At 43.4% G+C, this 24243-nt stretch overlaps 1 protein-coding gene across 5 annotated transcripts in view; it reads right to left on the bottom strand.

Annotated features, from left to right (window-relative positions):
• KCNC2 (potassium voltage-gated channel subfamily C member 2) overlaps positions 1-24243 on the bottom strand; it is a 181804-nt gene that overhangs the window by 7091 nt on the left and 150470 nt on the right. The window lies entirely within an intron of this gene.

The following is a 24243-nucleotide window of genomic DNA, read 5'->3' as shown; positions in this document are numbered from 1 at the left end:
ACTAGCCTAGAAAACTAATTCAGATTTTACCTCCAAGTCTATTTTAAGTCTGTTGGGTTCATTAATCTGCTCCAGAGAGGGGACTGGTCCAATGCCTCAGACTTCGACACTGTACACCAGAGCCCGGGAGACCTGGAAATGAGTCTCCTGTCCATGCCACAGAGGGGATGCGCTTGAGGCCAGGAGGAAAGGAAGTTGGGTCAGCATCCCCATGGCGATCCCTGCATCAGAGCAGACTTCCCTAAGTACTGGCAAGGGCATAAGCATCGTCGGGCATGTTGCCTGCAGTGAAGAAACGCAGAATAATTCTGCTGCAGAGAGATGCAACTTGCTTATGATTATGCACTATGCATGCACTGTGATTTTATCTCACTCCTGCAGTAGCACTAGAGAAGATGCATGAACTAGACTTGCTTGCTTGATTAAACTTACAATTCTTTCCTAGAATGTTTTGCTATAATTACCCAAAAAAAAGGCCCTTGATGTTGAACATAGCATCTAATTGTAGTTAGAAGCAATAAACATTATCAGTCAACTGAAGTGAATTGTAGCACCTATTCTAGCTAATCTTCTTAACAGCATATTTTGAGCTTGGTTAGGGACATCAATTGCTTTCTCGCCTTTTATCCCTCCATCTTCAAACTTTCCTCTGCAGATAGCATTCCTAGGTGGTTGTCATTGGCCCGAAGGCTGGAAGGTGGCCTTCTCAGAAATGCACACCCAGTGCCACAGCTTGCCTGGTGGAGACTACGATGGCAGTGTCCGACATCTTCTCACTTTCCCTGGACCTCTGTGTATCGACTCTACAGCATGCCCAGTCCTGGCAGCTCCCCCCCAATGGACAGGGGATTCAAACCCGTTTTCCCTGCATTGCAGCACATAGCCTTATGACCTGAAGCACAAAGCCACCCATGGGACATCATTTTAGTGCATAAAGATTCATTAGGATTAAGTCAGTGCTCAGTAGCGTGTAGCCGCCCCTCTTAATCAACTTAGTAAGAGCTATAGATGTGATGAAACTTGTAAGTAATTACAACAGTAATAGAGATGAAGATTAGAGACTACAACTCTCAGGAGGCCCAATATATTCACTGAAATCCAAGTCTGCTAAGTATAAGGTGTAAACACTGTACAAGGAATTATTTGTAGGGGACAAGTAGGGCAGCTATTGGCTGTTCATAGTGAAATGATGTCAGTGATTTCATTGTAATGTTAGTAATGCTTCAAGAATGCATGGTAATCTTTCTGATGTGACATTCTTTAAATAAAGAGGATTTTAAAATATATAGAAAACATTTTATAATATTAGCACCGAACAGCTTCGGTAAATGTCTTTCACCAAGAATAGTTTCCTCCCAAATGCAGCAGAGAGAAAATGAATGAACGATGAAACTGCAAAAGAAGAAGCATTGTGTTATCCTGCCAGGTGCGTTCCAATGCAATAGGCTGCCTGGAGAGGGAAGGAAATCTGAAGTCAGTAAGAGGCCTTTCTTCTACCAAGGTCTTCAGGTATCTTGGTTTCAGTTCTACCTCTTCTGGCATTACATTCTCATCACTGATGCACTGTAAGGTTTTGCTCCTTTCCCATTCTTTTAAAGCCAATATATCAGTAGAAAATAAAATATAATGACCTATTTCTGCTTAAATACATCATAGAAAAATAGGACTGGAGGGACTTCAGAGGTTATCCGTCCATCCATCTGCCTCCAGGCAAGATCCTCTGCACCTATGTCATTCCAGGCAGAGGCACTTCCAACCTGCTTTCAAAAACCTCCGGTAACCCTCTACCATGTCTGGCCTCCCTCCCGGCTAGACTGGCCTTCTAAGTCCCCTCAGCTGCAGTTACTACTTGCCTTTTCCACTCCTGGAAGTGCCGCGTTCGAGTGGCCGTACCACTCCTGGATTGAAACCAATGTTGATGGGGTTAGGTTTCTCCAAATGAGAATATTCCAGTAATGGGAGGTTCCTGGGGAAGTGACAGGATGGTCCATATCCCCAAAGGTGGGTGAGCAGAGGAGGACCAGAAAGGGTGGTTCCATGAGTCACAGGGAGAAAGTTTGCAGAGTTCTGAGGAGAGGAAGCGCTTTGGAGTGGTCGAAGAGAACGAGGAGAGCAAGGGGTTGGTCTCTGCTCTGGGGCTCTTACATAGGAATGTGCACACAAAATATGTCCAGGGCCTGAGGAAGCAGGGACCTGGGGAATCCCCTCTTCTTCTTACATATTTTGGAATGAACAGAAAATAAAAAAGATGTTGGATATTTTGGATATTGTTTTTCGTTTTTCATTCTGAAAAACCATTTGTTGCAAAGCTAATGCACATCCCTGCTCTTACAGCCATAGGAGGAGATTGTGATCTCCTGTAAGTCTGGTGAAAGGTGAAAAAAAAGGAGAGATCTAGCCTGCCTTATACAAGCCCGCCATTAGTGCATGAGTAATTAAGAGGAAGATAAGAAGGGGATTCTGCATTTTTCCTGCTGGAGTTGAAGAGATAAAGACCTTTTGGGATTCTAGTGGTGCCAATGATCTGCACTCAGGCAGCAGAAGGGATCAAGCCTGTATTTTGGTTACCTATGGAACTTGAACTGCGTTAGGTTTTCGCACTATGGATAGTCTGAATTTTTGTGTCTTCCGAGACTTTTTATTTAATAAGTAAACTCTAATTTGAATGATAAACCCCCTTTCATTTTATGGAAAGACGATATATCAAATCTAAACTAAACTCAGCTAATTTTGTTTGGAACACAACACAGCACTTTGAGTGTGGCCTGGGATCCCCTGTCCCCCATCGTAGACTCCGCAGTGCTGAGCAGGGATTGGAAGATGTGGTCCTGGATTCTGAGGCACTGAAAGGAAGTGACAACTGTCGTGGAAAAGTAAAACCCATCTGGGCTACTCTGGGGCAATAAAAATCAATCTGAGAGAAATATAGAAGCATTTGTAAGGGTTGATGTACTAAACTGTGAATGACTTCCCAAACACGAAGCCCTGCAAAAATGCCAAACTGCGGGTGTGGCTTAGTTATTTGGTATTTTTGCACACGCTTCTTTTCATTTGCAAAGCCGTCGGTAAAATATGCTGAATCATTTATGAGCTGAAAACTCCCGCAAATTGGTTCATTCGCGATTCAATGGTAGCGGAGGCTTGCATGAAAACATTTGCAAAAGTAACTTTTTTTTTACAAAACTTAACTACAACTCAGGAAGTTGCAGGTGTGATTTTTGTGGGGAAAAGTCTGTGATTTCGCCTGGCATTTTACATAAACCTTAGCCCCTTGGAGCATTTACTATATTTATATGAGCCAGCAATGCGCAAATTTCGCAAGTTACTGACCTATTTCCACAAAGCCATTCGCAGCTTTCTGCATGGCAGCAGATAAAGAGTGCAAGGCTCGTCTACGCTGCTCATTCCTCAGGCAATTCTACAAAGCTTGCCCAGTTTCAGGCTATATTTTCACCTCCCCTTACCTAAGGATCATCTGTGCTTAATATACCACGTTTTCTTAAATTCCATTACTGTTTTGGCCTCTACTGCCTCTTTGAGGAGGCTATTCTATATATCTACTACCCTTTCTGTAAAAAACCAATTGCCTTATGCTGCTCCTATAAGCCATGCCTTTTTCTAGAACGTTCTTTCCACTGAAGAATGCTTCATGGAAGTGGGATCTATGGGACACCTTGCAGTTCCAACCAAAGAATAAGAACCGCCCAGTTGGCAAGAGGAGGATATGAAGCTCTGTCCTCTTCCTGCCTGCTGGGAGCAAGGGAAGGAAAGACTGAAGGAACACAGATCAGGGAGTCAGGAAAGATGAACTGCACTAGCAAGGCCAGAAGCTGGGATCGGAAGTCAGGAGCACAGGAGCCAGGACCAGGAAGAGGTGAGCTGAAGAAGGAAGCACCCAGGAACAGGAAGGGATGAAATCCTGGACTGCGGGAGGAGGAGAAGCTCGGAGCCTGAGGGATAGGGTAGCTTTCGATATGGCAATGCTTGAGAACTACTTTACTATAAAGTAGTGCTTTTATAAACAATGCTTTTTCTTTTGTCCACCTCAGTCTATATGACACACAGTTTATTTAACTCAGAGCAAAAGACAGAGAATTTATTTATACAGTTCAGTTAATATTATTTTTGTTCCCGGGCTTCCAAGGAGTTTCCCTTGATATGCTGTACACTAACTGTAAAAAGAAAACTAATGAATATTTCATAAGCCCCCAGAAATGCCTCATTTAATATTCTCTTTTGCGAGCACAGCACTAACTTAAAGAGAAACAAAAAAACTCATTTTTCCTCCCTCCTGGAACACGCACAGGGACTTACTCATCAGCAACATGTAATTTTAAATAATGTGCACGGTTGCCAGTACACGGTGGCAACAAAGTGCATGGTTTTTCCTTTCTTTAAAAGCTGTGGTTAGCTCATAAAACTGCAAGTACTAAAAGAAAAATTGAAATGAACTGTTTTAGATAAGAAAATACTATTAAATGGCATACGTATGAAATCAAGGACAGCCAATAGGCATGAAAAGACAATCACACTGTGTTTTTGTGTGCATTATGGTGGCTGGGCATGTTTTTCATGTATATTGAAAAGAATTTAGCATACCAACAACTTTTGAAACCAAATTACCAGAGGAAAGATCCTGTGACTGCTTATGGCAAAGAAGTCTTCTATATCGCGAAATAACAGCTGCTCTACTCCAAGGAGAAAAATTGAAATGATGATTCTCAAATGGTCAGAGGGGTAAGTCACAATCATGCGAAAGAAAATCCTGAGCTCATAAATGGGGCAGAATAAACAATTTTAAAGTTTTTTTTAATCCATCCCAACAACGTCTCCCTCTCCCAACTGCAATCTTCAACTCACTACCCTGAGCAAGAAAGGGGAGGCATTGTCAACCAAACACAGCAAGAGGCGTATTTGTGTCAGGAACAAGGAGTTAACTTGCAAACAGAACTCATGAGACTGGCAGGGAATGTCCAGGGTGGGGAAAAAGAGAGAGAGAGAGAGAGAGCGCGGTTACTGCTGCAAGGGCGACTCCTGCTGGTATTAAAGTGGCATCAACGTGGTGATCCTCCCTTCCAGACAGCACTCCACCAGCAAAGGAACTTGATATGCCGAGGCAATCATTCTTGTGGAGGGAATGCAGATACAATAAGAGTGAAAAACAACAAAAAAAACAGGATTTACAATGCGAAAGGCCTAGGTACAATTTTTGGGCCTGGTTTCTGCTCCGTTGTGGGTGGCCAGGGCTGAGAGCACAGTGGAGGCAAGAGTTCAAAGCCACTGGGGGAGGGAGCCTCTGCTGTTGCACAATGCTGACACCTACTGGCTGCACTCATAGTGAGCAAGAACGGAGCTCCAGAGGGAGCCACAGGCTTTGGCCTCTGGTCAAGGTCTGGACCGGAAGAGGGCGATAAAAACAGGGAGAGGGGGAAAATCCTGGGTCATTCTAAACAAAGACTTGTGGCGCTGAAGCCTAATGGGAGCCAGGTGCAATTGATTTGGAAGCCCCCTAGGAGAAGGAAGCTGCCAGGCCAAAAAAAAGATTTATCAGGTTTTGGCATTTCCGACATTTGTCCAGGTATCCACAAAAAGCACTCAGCCAAGGCGAGGAAACCTAGGTTATGGCAATCCCTTAAAATCTGGAGATTTAGAATTCAGAGTATGGAAAGAGCGAGCAGTGGAATTTAAAACAGCAGAGCGTTAAGAAACCGGAGTCACCTGTTGCACTAGAATGAGAAGAGGGTGGCTGAGCCGGCTGCAAATGAGAGCAAGATGGAGGGGCGCCGCAGGAGGACAGGATCATAGCTCCACCGATCGCAGAGGGAGGCGGCGTTGGCTGAAGAACGGTTAACAGCACAAAGTCCGAAATCAGTCCAGGGCTTTTGAAGAAAGTAAAAGCCTTAGCAAACAAGCTTAACACTTTAAGGGCCTAAGATTTACTAAGCTCTCTCGCCCCCCTATAGACAGAGGATGGGAAAACAGCCTTAGTAAAGCAGGAATCAAGGGGTATTTGAAACTACAGACCTGCAGGCTTTGATTAGATGAATAACTAGGAATTAGCCAAATGGATATTTTCTGAGATGGTGATGATAAACTTTGCCAGGTATTCACTTGCCCCTGGAGATTATTATTTATGTAGAGAGAAAGAGAGACAGAAGTGGGAAAAACAAACAATTTAAAATAAGATTTCAAAAGACAACTACAGTAGAACCTAAGTTCCTGTTTTGGTTTTGTAGTGTGAATGGAAGATTGCATCAGAGGAAAGTCACCACTGCTACAATATTTCTCTACAGCTCTTTTGTGTTAATACACACTCTTCCCATTTGCCAAAATTTAAATAACAGAATTGGGCGTGATTTGCATTCTCTCTCTCTCTCACACACACACACACACAAACACACACACACACATATTCTCTCTCTCACACACACACACACACACATTCTCTCTCTCACACACACACACACACATTCTCTCTCTCTCTCTCTCTCACACACACACACACACACATACACACACACACACACACATTCCCTCTCTCTCTCACACACACACACACACACATATTCTCTCTCTCTCGCTCTCTCTCTCTCACTTCTCTCACTTACTAAAGTTTTAAAATGACCCTTACCCACCTTTACATGGAGACAAAATTCGGGCCTCCTTTACTAAGCGTTTTCCCCATAGTTACAGAACGGGAGAAAAGCCTTAGTAAATCAGGCCCTCATTCAGATAACCCACATATCCTACAATAACTCAGAGAAAGACCTAATTAAAAGCGGTGCTTCCCAACTGCAGAGCGTTGTGTTCCTGACAGAAGCTCACCAGAGGAGCTTTAAAATGAAAGCAATATTTCACTTTAAATCTCCAAGGCCGCTGCTGACACAGCAATGAAATTCTTCCCACAGTCTCTACAGGAGGGAGTTATAAGTAAAAACATATCGTTAAAAAAAAAAAAAAAAGGCCTCAAAACTGGACAATTTCGTTGATGAACTGAAACTGCAGAAGTTTCTGGGAAGTTTCATGAAGTCCCTACCCTATACAACAAAACTCTTTCAGGTAAAGAAAGCAAACTCGTAGTCTTCTGCGCAGTGGGAATCTTTCCTGAACAGTTAATGTGAGCGCACTGGGCCAAATCAGAGCTTAAAATGTTTTAAGCAGGTAGGAAGGTTTGATGATATCGGAACAAAGTGCCACATTTGCCTTGTAAGGTTCAAGTGACTTTTGCAGGGTTCTCTGCCTTTGCATTCATTGTTTGAAGCAAACGAAGCTAGAATACAGCTGCAATGGATATGATCAGAGTTCCCAGCTTCTCGCCGAAACTCAGTAAGCTCTTTATCTGCCATCATGTTCTGTGTGGTGACCGTGACACTAGGACTAGCAGAAGAGGCTTCCCTCTTCCCCAAACCTTGCCCCCCCCCCCCGTTCCTAGCAAACCTAAAACCCTCCTCCCTGCTCAGTCTGCCTCGGGGCCTCCTGCATGGAACGGGAGGCGCTGCTGAGAGGGTTCTCGATTTTAATCCTCCTTCCGGAGCCTCCCTCCTGCACTTTCCAACGTCGTTGGCACCCACAGGTACCACAAGAGTGGGCTCCTCCTCGGGACGTTTATAAAACTCTTATCTAGGTGACACGTGAGGTCCGCTTCCTTCGCACTAGGCAGGCAGTCCTCATGCCTGAGATGACACTAGCACGGTTTCTGGGCCTTCGCTAGTCTTTCTTGCCTCGCTTCGTGCGCCATGGGATGATAGCTCAGAGTCCTCGGGGTGGAATGAAGCTTCACTCCTGACAGTACTCTCAGGAGGCTCGGACATCCCCATTCAGCATTCTAGTCGGAGAACGAACGCACGAACGAGATTCATCAGAGACCTAACATCATGCGCCCCCGAGCGCGGCAAGAGTTGATCTTCCCATCAAACTCCTTGAATTGTTTTAAACAGAAGCTGCATGCTTGCCAGGCTCTTTAACTTATCTCAACCAGAGCGACTTCATCTCAGACTCGATGCTGCAAAATTCCTAAGCTGCTCATTATCAATATTTGCAAAAGGTTTATTGCATTAAGTCTAAATGTATCTGAATTATGCTTCCACCTTTGAGATTTGCTATCAGAATTAATCAGAATCACTAAATGCCCTAACCTTGAGAGACTCCCTCATAAATACAGTGGGCATCAGTTTCGGTTTAAGTTTTATTTATGGTATCTGAAGGATAACAATTGCTCCTTAACAAGCAGGGGTGCGCGCAGACATTTGTTTTGTTTGGGAGGGGGGGTTGCTTTCATTTTATTTCCATTTCTTCGTTTTGTTTCTTTTCATTTATTTAAAAAAAAAAAAAAAAAAAGAAACAAATCAAAATTTAAAAACAAAGAATAAAATAAAAAAAAAGCAAAGCAAAAAAAAAAAATGCTGGGTAGCATCAGAGGGGGAATCCCCCCTCCCCCACTGGATCTCGCTTCCGATCCTTCCCGCCCCCTGATCCCCCTTAGCTTAATTTTCCCTTTCCTTCACGGTAGAGGAGCGATCTCTGGTCACTCCTGTGCCCCCTGTGCGCGGTGCAAAGCGGCGCCAGACTGGCACCGTGTCACACAGGGCAGGAGTGACCGGGCCTTGCTCCTGTCTGATGAGAAAAGGAAATATAAAGTGAAGAGGTTTTAAGGGGGGAGGGGATCAAAGGGGCAGAACTGGTAGGGGTTGGGTTTTTGGTTTTTTTAAATTTGGCAGTGGCAGTGAAGGTAAAAAAAAAATCTTTTTTAAACAAAACTGAACAAAATTTTATTCATTTATCTTTTTTTTTTTTTTTAAATGACTTGAAAAAGAAAACCAAGAAATGTTGATAAATTTTCCCATTTCAGATGAATGCACATCGCTATCAACAGGCACCAGGTCTAATCAACTTAACTTAGCGACAACTGCATCTTATCTTCTTTTTTTTTTTCCTTTTTCTCCACCTCTGCAGGATGCATCTTAATTGGTCATTTTTCCCTTTGCGAACGGAGCAGCCACTGTTAAATAAATCTCAATCCCGATGTGCCAGCGCTTTGGATACTGTGACTTGAGACATTGTCAGAAAAACACAAAGATTGAATTCCACAGCCATATGGTAAGCAAGACCATCCAAAACCTTCATGGCACTATTTTTTACTCTGCCGATACACGGCCCATCACTCAAATAAAGTGTTTTTCTTTTCTGTCATTTTCCCTTTCGTTTCTCCGCCCAGCTTTGTTTGCTTTCCTGTTGGAGGTTTTCATACAAAGACAACTTGCCTTTTCCTTTGTGGCTCTCTCCCACTTCCTCGCTGACTTCATTTATCACCATCCACCAGTGATAGACAGGCAAATGATTTAGCAACCTTTTAAAATTCTGTTGGGAGGCATGCTTGGAATAGCAGACGCAAGAATAGCCAGCAACCTGAAAATATAATGTCCTATAATTAATTAGGCTGTCAAAGGCAGAAGCGGTCAACACCATCCTGAGAGCTTCTCTTGCCAGGCACAGCTCCACCGAGAGTTGAGAGAAGGCCAATGAGCATACGCCCCCACGCTATTCCAGGAGGCTGAAGGGACATGTACGGACAGGCTCTCCGGGCATGCCTGGGACCAAGCTCTAACTCCCAAATGAACTGCACACAAAAACGAGCACTAAGGTTATTGCCCAGTGCAGCAGAATTTTGCAGCAAATTTGCCTTATTCGAGAAATAATTAAAGAATGAAAGAAGGAGGTTTTGTGGAGATACGGCGAGATAACGTCATGCTTAGGAGCTAGGTGTGATGGACAAATGTCCATCCTGATAAGACACTGCAGTGCGCACCTTGATATGCCAAAATGTCTGATGGCCATTCTCATATTTATTTTAGGTATAATAATAATTTTACCTCAGATTGGATCCCATCTAAAAATCCACCTTTCTGAGGCTGATTTAAATGTTTTCTATAATAAATACCTTTCTTAATGTCTTATTTGCTTTCTTTGTGTGTCTCGACTGTCTCGTATGTATATACACAGCACCATTTATGCCTAGTAGCACTCTAGAAATGATTCATAACAGGCTGTTATCCTTCAGTTGTGATTTCTAGTGACCGGTCATTGGGTGCCCACGCATCAGGTGTCAGAAGAGGTCACTGGGCAAGGATTGCCACTGCCATGGCTGGCTTAGATAGGGGGCTATAAAATAGGGAATAAATCCTGCGAGGTAGAGAATGAAGAGTCATAACACCATAGCCCAAGAGAGATCAGTCCCGATTAAAGTGCACAAAGAATCCGCTGGGCCCAAAATTTAAAAAAAAAAAAAAAAAGAATGCAGTAGAAAGGAGACAAGGGGCTAGAGACATTTCAGTACCTCGGAGGTAAAAATAACGCACAACAAGCAAAGCATTTTTCAGCGGAATGGAAGCTCTAGAATGCAAGGTTGCGGATCGAGGCTCCAAGTGCGCACACTCGGAAGGGGTGATGGATGCTTGGAACATCCTTTCACCAAGGCTGATGGAGACATAAACTGTATGGGAATTAAAGAAAGCCTGGAATAAGCCCAGCAGATCCCTGACTGTGAAGAAGTGGAGGGAAAGCCAGCGATCAGCTGGAGGGGATCTGTGGCATTGCACCAGGAAGGAAAATGGGCAGAGTAAATGGGCATTTAGCTTCCTATCCGCCCTCGTATTCTGTATTTCTGTGATCTGTTTATCATCAAAAATCGCCGAAGTGGCCCTAAAGGTATAAGTCAGTCTAGCTTAGGGATGTGCAAAGAGGACATTTTTCATTTTGGTTCAATTTTTCATTTCAGGGAGAAGGAGTTATTTGGGTTTCGGTTCGGTTCATTTGCTAATCCAAAATAAACATTACATTTATTTTTAAAAACCCAAAACAAGAAGTCGAAGGAAAACAGGTCCTCTCTGGTTCCCCCCCCCCCCCCCCCCCCCCCCCCCTCCACATCTTGGCTTAACCAGGGCCTCCCCAGGCACCTCTGCCCCACCGCCATACCCTCAGAAGAAAGCTGGGGCCAGACTCCCCCCGCCCCCAGCCTACACTTATCCTTTCATTGCAGAAAGGGGCAGGAGAATCCCCAGTTGCTTCTGCCCCATCTGCCCCCTCCCCCCCTTTAAAAATGGTGCACTCACCCTGAGTCATGACAATGTCACAGGGATGAAAAACTGTAGATCATCAATGTAAAGACAACATTCAGTGCCAAGGCCTGATAGTAGCTTACAGTTGGGACGTGAGTAAATATTGAACAGGATGGCTGATAATGCTGATCTCTGCGGAGCACCATTTCTTAGCAGGGTACCTGGCTGCTGACATTAGATGATCTATTATAACCTGCTGTGAACCTATCTGCATGAAACGATTAGAACCACTTGCATACCAACCAGGAAAGCAGGATTAAATGGTCTAATGTACTGAACCCTGCAGGTGTGTCCAGGAGAACAAAAACAAACCTTTTTCTGGCATCAATATGGATTTAGGCGAGGTCATAAGACTGAAGTTTTGCATTTGTCAAAGCCTGATACTATCCGTTGAGGCTTTTGTGAAATTTTCCTCATGCAGAATTGTTATGAGCTGATTGCACGATTTTTCAGCTCATCGCTTTCGCAAACGTAAAATTTTACATATTAATATGGCAAACATTGCACACAAAATATCGCAAACATGATTACACATGCTATTTGCCATTTGAACTCATGAAATCATGCTTGCAAAGTAATTCATGGCTTAGTTCTGGTCTTTGCAGAGACAGACTTGGGCCAGGGATTATGCGCCAAGGCTCCTTCCAAAACCTTGCAATCATGAGTCCCGAATCCGGTCACTAAGCGTCACCCTTAAGCAATGACCATGACTCCATCCTTTCCCCAGAGTCTGTGAACGCTGCTTTCCGCATCATCCCCAGTTCCAGCCCATCCAGGGAGCGGAAGACACGCCTCAGCTATCAAACCTCCCCGAGGACCTTCTGTATGGAACTGGCACTGCCACTCTAATACATCTTCCCTCAGAAGATCTTCATGCCTTACGATAGATGATAATCCTGTGAGGAAGATGTGGGGAGTGGTAAAGGAAGTCACATGCCTTAGGCAGCCACAGGGATAACCAGCTAACCATCATTTCTTTACACTGCACACACACATTAATTGCCCAATTTTTATGAGATTTTTTTTCCACTTATTGTCTTAATTATAATTAGAAATAGTGTTCGATCTCCGCAGCATATTTAAATGTATATGTAGTGTATATATGTTTCTTTATTGCACTGCCGCCAACATCAGTTTATGTATTGCTTAGCTTAGGTTCTCTTCTTGTTGTAGAACTAACCCTCTTTATTGGTTATTATTTAAATGTTGCTGAGTTTCTGATTGGATCTGTTCCTGTTTGCTCCTCCTATGTCTATATGTCTAATTAATTAAAATGTGATAAGGCCCCCAACTCCAACAAAAATATGCACTGTTAAATTTGTATGTAGGCATATAAAAGTTAACTCGCCTATATATGCTAAACTAGTACAAATGTGCTTAGTATGTTAATGAGTATGATAATTCAGACAACAACCAACAAGGACTGAATTGCACAGGCTGGGTAAACAAATAAGCATGGGTTAGATTGCTTGTTACGGCGGTTACTATCCCTAACCAATTAGGCTTGATATTTCACTTTGATGCAGCTCCAGCACTGCTCTCTGCATCAATGGCGGGAGTGGAAGGGAATTGGAACCAAAAAGTTACCAATAAGGGCCCTGACCTCAGCGGTCAGAGTAACAGATAAGTATGAGAAAAATAAGTGTGAAAGCTTGCTGGGCAGACTGGAAGGGCCACTTGGTCTTCTTCTGCTGTCATTTCTATGTTTCTGTTCTCCTGCTTCTTCCTATTGGTCTTTTACCCCTTGGAATGCCTGGGAGTCCCGACTTCCTGCTGAAAGTTCAGTTTGGAACTGGCTCTGGACAAGCTCACAGCTCTCCTGGATCCTCTGCAGGTTCCTAGAAGCATTGCCTTTTCACCTTGCTTTTTTTCCCTCCTGCTGCTGGTTCCTGCTATCTGCTGGCAGTCACAACTTCCTCTATGGCTGCAGTCGTCTGCCTTAGACTGAGCTCTCAGAGTTTCTCATCACAGCTGTATCAGTTCTGTCGTCTGTGCAGTTAATCTTCAATACCATGCCATTCGCAGTAAGTGTCAAACTGTTTATCATGCAATAAATGTTTTGGTATAATGATAAGTTGTATTTCACTGTTTTATGATATTTTATGTATCTTATCTCTCTTTTATTATGTATGTTTTCACTGTAATCCATGATGAAGAATATGGAAATTGTGTAATACAAGATGGTTTAATTATTAAGATCTGAGTTCTCTCTGACTTTGGAAGCTAAAAAAGGAAGAGGTTTAACTTTTTCTGTATAGGTTCTGAAGCTAGGACATCGGGAGCTGAAGACAGAACATGTAATAGTAGCAGCCAGGAATTTATGGTGTTCACAGTTATTATTGGTTATTAGAGCGCTGAATTGTAATCTTATTTTACATTCTGAATTTCTTCATGACCCTGTTGTGCTTTTGTTATTAAACAGCACTCTGTGCTTTGCTCACTCCAGACTATTCCTCCGTAATGAAGCATGAGGTAAGCCCTTTTCTAAGACAGGACTGATGCATTCTGAACTAGGAAGTGACTGGATGTGCAGTGGATGTTTTCAATGTCCTGGAGTGGACTTGAGAAGTCAGGTGGTTCTGGCAAGGTCCATAAGGACTGTATTTTAACCGTCAATCTCTCAGGGATTGATTGGTAGTTGATACCAAAAAGTCAAGTTCCTACTTCTCTCCTCATTGTTCCAAGATATTCAGTAGCTAGCAGCTTTCTATCAGGTATCTGACATTAATTCAGACTTTGTGCATTAGCACAATTTATCTACAGCAAGCATAGGCAAATTATTCAAAGCATATGGTGTCCTACCACAATCACAATCCTGCCACGCCAGTTGGTTTCTAGCTGAAGAAGAGATAATAAGAACATAACAACTAAGACTTGCCATACTGGGTCAGACTAAAGGTCCATCAAGCCCAGTATTCTGCTTCCAACAGTGGCCAATCCAGGCAACAAAGCTTGGCAGGATCACAAGGGCTAGATTCCAAGCTGCTTATCCCAAGAATAAGCAGTGGATTTCAGTAACTCTACCTTAATAATGGTTAATGGACTTCTCCTCCAGGAACATGTCCAAACCTTTTTTAAACACAACTATACTAACAGCTTTCAGCACATTCTCTGGCAATGAATTCCAGAGCTTCTCTTATTAGTTTTAAATGTATTACCTAGTAACTGAATTGTGTGTGTGTCCCCTCTTTTTGAAAGAATAAACAACTAATTAACGTTTACTTGTTCCATTCCACTCATTATTTTAAATTGGCTACCAAGCTGATGTTCAGTGTTGAGCAGGAAAAGGAGTAGAGACAGGGCTCTCTCACTAGCAGCCCCAATCTTTTGGAATAAGTTACCAGGTTAAGCCAGATGGTAGCAGGACTATTTGATCTTTAGAAAAATAGTCAAAACTTGGTTCTTCTAGCTGAACTGCTGCAACTTAGGCTGAGATCTGAAAAGTCAAAGTATATCATTGCAGATTCTTTCCGCCTTGGGTGAGCAAACTTGGAGAAAGAGGGGGGAAGGGGATGGAAATGGAAGGGGGGGTTCAACTGAGGGTACTATGATTCTGGGGTAAAATGCAAAAGCAGTCTGGTATCTGTGTTGTAAATACCTGTGGAGTTGCAGAGTTATCGCTCCGTAGGATCTGTATAGTTTTCACTGCATAATAAAAACCGTTTAAACATAAAAAGTCAAAGTGATTCTTGGAAATTCCAACTACGTTCTTTTTTTGCAGAAAGGCAAGAATTTCTGTTACGTTTGATTACAAAGTCAATTTTTATCATATAAAGAGGACTATATGCTAATGTGTGAATTTATTTTGCAAAGCAGGTTTGTGAAAAAGTAACACACAAAATGATGCAAAAAGCACAAAAATGTCAAAAATGCAACACTTTGCATGTTTTATTGCTCATTGCCCCCATGCATGAAAACATTCACATAACTTGCCCTTTGCAAATAGCAATCCTTCATGTATAGTCTGTTACATGTGAAAATGTAGTAAAAGCTTGAATTAGTAAGTAATTGTGATGCAAAATCATCCAAAACAGCCCACGAGATGTAGTTAGCTTTTTAGTACTACTCCCCAGGAAATTATTTATTGATTTATTCATTTTTTAAATATATCGTCCCCAGGCAACAAACAAATAGATATATACAAACATAAAGCACATTAGTTATGCATTTATAAAAGCATACATTTCACACTGGCATGGGTCGCAAACTTGTGCATGAACTGCTGCTAATCTAAGGGAAATCCCGCAGGCTAGTACATCAGTCCCTAAATTTTATGATTGTTTGATGTTTGTTTGTTTGTTTTTTTAATTGTTAAATTGTTTTTATTGTGTAATTGTGCTATATACTACTTTGTACCAGTTTTCTGTGGAAACGTGTTATATACATTTTTATTAAATTAAGTTTCAGATTTTGCTACTTCTAGACTTTCCCCCAACATCAGATCTGATTCTCCCCACAGAATGCCAATCTGATTTTCTCCTTTCTGCCCCTCCCTCTACTCGGATATGAGCTCTGTTTCCTTCCAGTGCCACAGCCCATGCCCCAGGTGGACCTCAGGGCTTCAGCAACACTTGTCATCACTTGAAATACCTGATCTATTAGTTAAAATTTGTAACCTATCATTAAAATCATCCATTGTACCTGAAGACTGGAGGGTGGCCAATGTAACCCCAATATTTAAAAAGGGCTCCAGGGGCGATCCGGGAAACTGTAGACCAGTGAGCCTGACTTCAGTGCTGGGAAAAATAGTGAAAACTATTCTAAAGATCAGAATCACAGAGCATATAGAAAGACATGGTTTAATGGAACAAAGACAGCTTGGATTTACCCAAGGGAAGTCTTGCCTCACAAATCTGCTTCATTTTTTTGAAGGGGCTAATAAACATGTGGATAAAGGTGAACCGGTAGATGTAGCGTACTTGGATTTTTAGAAGGCGTTTGACGAAGTCCCTCATGAGAGGCTTCTAAGAAAACTAAAAAGTCATGGGATAGGAGGTGATATCCTTTCATGGATTACAAACTGGTTAAAAGATAGGAAACAGAGTAGGATTAAATGGTCAATTTTCTCAGTGGAAAAGGGTAAACAATGGAGTGACTCATGGATCTGTACTTGGACTGGTGCTTTTCAATATATTTATAAATGATCTAGAAAGAAAAATGATGAGTGAGGTTAACAAATTTGCAGATGATACAAAATTATTCAGAGTAGTTAAATCACAAGCGGATTGTGATACATTGCAGGAGGACCTTGCGAGACTGGAAGATTGGGCATCCAAATGGCAGATGAAATTTAATGTGGACAAGTGCAAGGTGTTGCATAATGGGAAAAATAGGTTCCATATTAGGAGCTACCACCCAGGAAAAAGATCTTGGCATCATGGAGGATAATACATTGAAATCATCGGTTCAGTGTGCCGCAGCAGTCAAAAAAGCAAACAAAATGTTAGGATTTATTAGGAAGGGAATGGTTAATAAAACAGAAAATGTCATAATGCCTCTGTATTGCTCCATGGTGAGACCGCACCTTGAGTACTGTGTATAGTTCTGGTCACCGCATCTCAAAAAAGATATAGTTGCACTGGAGAAGGTACAGAGAAGGGCGACCAAAATGATAAATGGGATGGAACAGCTCCCCTATGAGGAAAGGCTAAAGAAGTTAGAGCTGTTCAGCTTGGAGAATAGACAGCTGAGGGGGGATATGATAGAGGTCTTTAAAATCATGAGAGGTCTTGAATGAGTAGATGTGACTCAGTTATTTACACATTCGATAATAGAAAGACTAGGGGGTACTCCATTAAGTTAGCATGTGGCACATTTAAGACTAATCGGAGAAAATTCTTTTTCACTCAATGCACAATTAAGCTCTGGAATTTGTTACCAGAGGATGTGGTTGGTGCAGTTAGTGTAGCTGGGTTTAAAAAAGGTTTGGATAAGTTCTTGAAGAAGTCCATTAACTGCTATTAATCAAGTTGATTTAGGGAATGGCCTCTGCTATTACTGGCATCAGTAACATGGAATCTTCTTGGTGTTTGGGTACTTGCCAGGTTCTTGTGGCCTGGTTCGGCCTCTGTTGGAAACAGGATGCTGCGCTTGATGGACCCCTGGTCTGACCCAGCATGGCAATTTCTTATGTTCTTATGTTCTAAGGCAGTGGGCACGCAGGCTAAGCCAACCCAGAGCCCTGTGCACCACTTCCTGCATGGCAGCCAGGAAGGTGAGGGGCTCTTGTGGTGCCTGTGAAAGCAGTGTCACAGCCTGACTTGCCCCCATGCTCCCTGCTTTCTGATGAAGCCACTGCCCTGTGGTCTGCAGGGGAGGGGCTGGGGAGTACGGATCAGAGTTCTGGAGTGGGGGAAGGAACGGAGGTCTGCAAGGGAGGGGAGGAGAGAAGCAGGGCAACCGCAGAAGGGAAAGGACCAGAAGGTAGTAGCCAAGCAATAACTGCTGCCCTATGCCGGGCCTACTAGGCCTTCCCTAAATCCCGGCCTGGCGATGTTTTGCCTTAGTGCGCTGGCAGTAACAGACAGTTTGTTAATGTCTGTTAGAGAACCTTCTTGGAAAAGCCCTTGAGAGGAGACCATCTGTCTCGTTCCCTAATTCACTGGCTGAGATGTCAATCTTTAAAGCAGTGGCAATTTCAAAGCACAATTTGTTATTGTCCCTAAAGCATGTTTTCACTTTCCATCGTTTTTCCAACTCATTTTCTCCAGTATTGAACTGGGCAGGAAGCTTTCAATTACAATATGTTACATGAGCCGGGCCGGATTTAAGAGTACGGCACCCTTAGGCAGAGGACGGGGGGTGGGGAAGAATCTGCCCTCAGAAATCAAACAGTAGCTGGAGTCCCAGTTTGTGAATCTGGCGCCCACACGCCAGCCCTGTGCATGAACCTAATTAAATGATAGCCCTCCTGGGTGGCGCAGGCTCTGTCACCTGATAATTTGCCCATGCAGAAAATCCAAAACAAAAGGCAAGGCAAGAGTAAATCCCTAGCAACAGAGCCCACTGACAGGGGAGCTATCACCATTAGAGAACAAAACGAAATCAACATTTTACAAACCTTTCCCATTGTCTTTTTTACTAGTACATTAGCGAGTTTCCGTTATCATATTTTGCCCTCTGGATCTTGCCTCTGGCTGATGGGAGCATTCCTTCTTCCCAAGAGATATTTCTTTAGCATTGGCCCTTCAGAGTGCAATGTCTAATTGGAAAGACTGGCTTAAAGAAGCACTTCCAGATTATCTGGACTTTCTTTTTTTTAATTAAGTGAGACTCTTTGGCTTGATGTGCATACTGCTCCCAAGTAGCCTTGTGAACTTCTCAAACGCTAACTTTAAGAAATGAGGCATGGAAGAGATTTCTTTTTTTTTTTTAAATAAACTTTCTTTAGTTTTCCTCTTCCTATCCCCGCCTCCATGTCTTCAGCCAGGTAGACAACTTTCTGATCAGTGGATCTCGTCTGCAGCCACTGTCTGATTAAACAGAAACATAGACACTGGTAGCAGATGAACATTGCAAGAGCCAGCTAATTTGTTTGTTTTCTCTCCACGCTGAAATGCTGCTGATCTGGCTCAGTGTCCAGCTTTACCCTCGCTTTCCCACCTACGGGGAATCCCGGGTGCAGCCTAGCACTTCCTTTGGGAGGCTGCTCTGTGCAACCTTTCTGTGATAACCGGCGACTACTCCCTTCGGTTTCATATCACGAGAAATCCTGGTTCGAGAACTTCCTTTCATGAAAACTGCTCCCCTCTTGAACGTTCTCTATAGCTTTGGGGCATTTGAATGTTGTTAACACATCCCCTCCCTTCCTCTTCCCTACAACACCCGTTTAGATTTGTTAAGTCTGGACTCACAGGGCTTATGGTGCAGACTGAACTATTTTAGAGGCCATCCTCTGGATTGCTTCGTCTCTCTGTATCCCGGCGGAGCTGCAAACTCCAAAACTGTACACGATACTCTCTATGAGGTCTCGCCGATGACCTTTGCAGAGCCATCACTCTCTCCAGTTTTGATCTTTCAGTGGTATTTATTTTTTCCAGGTCTGCGTTTAGATGGTGTTTTCCCTTTGACCGGTTAGTTGCAGTGGTGTAACCATTGTAAGCACTTCTCAACAACATTATGTTACATAAATCTGGTTCTGATTAACACTGATGATTTTCAGAGTATACAGGGAGGGTCTTGAAACAGTGTAAAACCAAAGAAAATAGAATTTTCAATTTCTCTTTTCTGGTTGCTTTATACAGCAATCCTTCCGGTATTTTAAATAAAAGAGACGAGGTAAAGGAGGCTATTTTACTTCATTTATTTCAACCATCTATAGATGCTCAAGATATAACAAATTACAGATGTAGAATAGTATTGTAGTGTATTCAGGCCTGCTGTGGCCACAGGAATAGTTCAGGAATACAGTAAGACTGGACCAGCTTAGTTATGGTGCAGGTATTTATTTACAGTATTTCAAAAATACAAGAATCAAAAGAGTAGCTCACCATGCATTAGGCACAACTAACAGGTAAGCGCCACTGTCTGAGTGTTTCATGAGGTCCTACCAGCTCCTTGAGGCTTCTCCCAGCTCTCTAGGCCTGAACTCTTATGGCAGGGTGAAGGGAACCTCCCTTCACCCCGAATCCCTTGTGGTCTTCTGCCTTAAGGAGACCTGGGTTAAAAGCCTGAAACAGGCCCCTTAAGGTAGAATGACGGAGTTATCAGTACACTCTTTCACATACCCTCCTCTTCAGCTCGGCCATGTCCGGTCGAGCGTCCAGACGTGCCCGGGGCACATCCTGGCTCTGTCTCAAGTGCCTCCCTCCTCCGGCTTTGTTGTCCCCAACACCCATGAGTTGTCTCCATAAGGTTGCAAAATGGGGATAATCTCGAACCCGGGACTACGGATTACGGAAGCTCTGAGAGGACAGCCGCTTCTAACACGGCTTGTCCCGTGGCAGTCATCAAGGGGACATGGGAAGTTAAACACTTTTGTTTGCCCCCCATGTATACGTGTTAGTTTCTCTATTTTCTTATTGTTAATATGTCCTTAAAATAGTAAGTCATGGCGAACAAGCGTTTTGCTGCAGCAGGAATTTTCCCAGGCCTGCGTAGAGGCTGCCTCCAGTTCCACCTGGATTATAAAGTCCTCAAGTTGTGCACCTGGGACAGCCATAAAATTGCAACTTTGGAGTTTTGACAACTTGTGATCCCAAGCGTTTTCCCAAATATCATTAACATTCTGGGGCTTTGTCCCCCGTTATTTGCTGCTCCTCACATTGTTCCGCTAACTTGTGTTTGAACTCTAGGTCCTTAAGCAAGGACATTCTTCCTTTGAATGACCTTCTGTTTTACAGAAAACACACTCCCGTAGGACCGGTCAGGTTTCTGCCCTACCTGGTTCATTTAAAAACTCTTCGGTTTCTGACTGCCTATATGGACAGCGGTCTTCTTCATGCCCATTCTCCACACAAAGGGCACAAAAGAGCAGGTCTGCAATGCCCCATTTCTGGGTTGTTCCCGCCTCTCCAAATTACCTTTTTCTTTCTGGGTTGTGGGTAGTCGCTGTTTCACATCATTATTTTTAAGTATGTGTACTTCTTCCTTGTGCATTGGCTGGGTCACCAGGCTAACATCCATAGGTACTCTTCGGCCATAATGACAGCCCCTTACTAAGTGTCCTTTCTGCCCACAGTTAAAATATGTGGACGAGACTAGTTTCTGGAACCCAGTTATGGAGATTGAGCCCCCTATCTCAGAGGTTCATTGCTGAGGTCCTCTATCTTCTGTACCATGCCAGGGCACTGTTATGGGTTGTATCTCCAAGCCCCTTATGCCTGCTAGCATTGTCTGTGCCTTGTGGAAGGCTTCTGCTACTTCCAGGGTTCTCTTCAGGGTGAGCCCGGTGTGTCGGTCCAAACTGTCTAAGAACTGCTCCAGGAATATTTGATGATCCTCTTCCAGTCCCGACCTTGCCTCCAGCTGGAGCCATTTCCACTTGGCATCTTTCAAATGATGAAAGAGGTTTCTGGGCTCTCCCCAGGCTGTAGGGTCACCTATCAGAACTGCTGTCAATAGTATTCTGGGGAGTACCCTGCTCTCTGTAATACGGTGGCCTTGACATCCTCATAAGAAACCCTCCCATCTGGATTAGTAGTCTGGAATGCAGCTGGACTTTTGCTGGTGAGAAAATTAGCCAAGAAAGTTGTCCAGCTAGTCTCGGGCTAGGCCGAGAGGTGGGCGGTGAGTTTAAAATTCTTTAGAAAGACCTCCATGTCCTTTCCTCCCTTCATCTTAAACAGGATATGCGAAGGTGAAGGTGACTGAGGTATTCTGGATACAGCTGATTGCAGGGCCTCAGCTAACTGAGTTAAGACTGCACCTTGTTGCGTTAATTGGTCTTGTAGCCACTGCTATTTATTTGTGTTTGTATAGCATTTTGCAGCTGTTGCTGTCTTGTGGCTGGGTCTTGTACTACCTACTTCATTTTATCTCCCTTTGGGGCCAGCTCCCAAACGGATAACTCACACGAGGCCGTGAAAACAAAAACAACTGCTGGCCTGTCCTGCCCTAACTTACTACTTGACCCCTGTCTGCTCAGGTGGGGAAAGCCCCCTTGAATGCTTTAGTAGAAATTGACATCAGAAGGCACCAGGAAAAATTCTGCCAGCATTTTTTTTTCTTCTTCTTGGAGGCTGTGGGTTTTTACTTGTGCTTCTCGCTTAAGCAAAAATAATCTCTGAACTGACACCAAGTGTAGCGAATTTGGGCCTGCTGCGGCCACAGGAATAGTTCAGGAATACAATAAAACTGAACCAGCTTAGTTATGGTGCAGGTATTTATTTACAGTACTTCAAAAATACAAGAATCAAAAGAGTAGCTCACCTTGCGTCAGGCACAACTAACAGTTTAAACATCTACTGTCTGAGTATATCGTGAGATCCTACCAGCTCCTTGGGGCCTCCCTTAGCTCTCTAGGCCTGGGCTCTTAAGGCAGGGTGAAGGGAACCTCTCTTGCGGCCTTCTGCCTTAAGAAGACCTGGGTTAAATGCCTGAACCAGGCTCCTAAAGGTAGAATGAGGGAGTTATCGGTACAGTCTGAACAGGTATTTTGGAAGAGGAACCTGAGAGGAAATATGGACAGATAAACAAAAGAATCACTCTACCCTTTCCCTGCCCAGCTTTAATCCTTAGAAACCAAAGCCTTGAGAAATCCATTGGTCTCAGGTTGATTTACTGACCTTCATGCCTTCCTGGGATTTAACTAAACTTGAATTCTGGAAAGGAGATTTTTTCTTCCATAAAGGAGGTATATGTTTAAAGCAAAATAATCCAGTATAAACTGCTTATCTTGGCTATGAAAACTGAGAGCACAGACACACACAAAATCACATGGGAAATAATCATGCTGAGTCCCAGTGCATGCTATACTACAAGCAAACTAAGCACCAGGGGAAGCGCTGAAGAGGATTAACTCTAGCTCAGCGACAACCTTGCCGTCCTGCTGTTGTTCCTCCCACACATCTAAAACACATATAATATACAAGCATGACGCAATCAAAACATACACATTGAAGTGAAATGTAAAGGCCTTAGCTTTCTTAACCAGCAAATCAAACTTAAAATGATCTGTACCCGAGCCGACTGCAGTAGCAAATTGGACTATACACTGTCTCTGCTGCCCACCATGACCTAAGCAAGACGGCCTCCTGCTGGGCCCCCTGCAAGAGGGCAGCACCCCCTGAGGCGTATTAATGCTCCACCATCATTGGTAAGGCACCAGCCTGGTGATGTCCTTACTGAGATGCACCCCTGCATCAGGTCTGAAATCCCCAACTGGCTCAGGTACCTGCCACTGGCATAAGGTAGGGCAAGCCCTTAACTCATGACCCCACCACCAATGAACTGCGACCCAACATCTCTCCCCTAGAACAGATCCTCCAAGGCCTCCTGAAGGGTATTGTTAAACAGGTCATATCTGATGTTGGAAAAGTGTACTTTGTCAGGCCTGTACAAACCCTTGCATTGTACATCGGCTCAGCAGAGCCTAATCTGTCGACCCCCAAACTTGTAAGTCCACAATCCAATCTGCCAATTCACCTTCTTGCAACTTCTCCCCCATAACTTTGAGTCACTCCACTTTGGGTGCGGTATAATATCCGACCATAAGAACATAAGAAATTGCCATGCTGGGTCAGATCAAGGGTTCATCACGCCCAGCATCCTGTTTCCAACGGAGGCCAAACCAGGTCACAAGAACCTGGCAAGTTCCCAAACACCAAGAAGATTCCATGTTACTGATGCCAGTATTAGCAGAGGCCATTCCCTAAGTCAACTTGATTAATATTGATTAATATTTAGCCCAGTTCCCCAGGAAAAGCTCTGTTGAAAATTCCCCCTCCGAGGCTGGAGTGCGCTAAGTTAAAAAACGCAGTAAGAGTTGTAGGATTCGCACAAGACTTTGCTAGTATAACTTTTTTTTAAATTTAATTTCTTCCCTTCTGAAAGTTGCAGGAAATTAAATACGTGGAAAAAAAAAAAGCACCGTTTCAAAATTGTGCCAGGAAAGTGACCTGCAGTTTTTTTGCACCCCACTCTAACCAGACACTTAAATCTGGTTCTTTGACATCAAAATTTCAGGGGATAGGGAAATACCTACAGCACCCGAATGTAATCCGCTTTGAAGAGCTGAAAAAAGTGCGAAAAGCGGAATATACAAATCTAAATAAAAATTAAAAAATAAAATAAATAAATAGAACTATTTATCTGCCTTTGTGTGATCCGAATAATTACTTGACGGTTTGTCTTTCAAATCACTGTGCTGTTCTTCTTCTTCTTGGTTATTTACAGCTATTGTTTAAAAAAAAAACAATTGCAGTCTGCTTGCCCCTTCCTTCCTCCTAACTTGGATTTCACTGCCCTCACCCCACCCCCTTCCTGGTGACTTCCCTCCTCCAAGATTACACAACACCCTTTCCTGCTCTTCCTTCCATCCAACATTAACACAAGACATTAAAGCTTAATGCATGGAATACAGGGGGGGGGGGGGGACTCTGCTTTATTTCAACACTATTTACAAAACTATAACATTAACATAACACCTAATAGCGTTCAGCTTGAGACTAGAGTCCAAACTGTACTTTCA

The sequence above is a fragment of the Rhinatrema bivittatum genome, chromosome 4 (assembly GCF_901001135.1).
Source record: "Rhinatrema bivittatum chromosome 4, aRhiBiv1.1, whole genome shotgun sequence".
Classification (NCBI taxonomy): domain Eukaryota; kingdom Metazoa; phylum Chordata; class Amphibia; order Gymnophiona; family Rhinatrematidae; genus Rhinatrema; species Rhinatrema bivittatum.
This window is presented reverse-complemented; position numbering and strand designations above follow the sequence as displayed.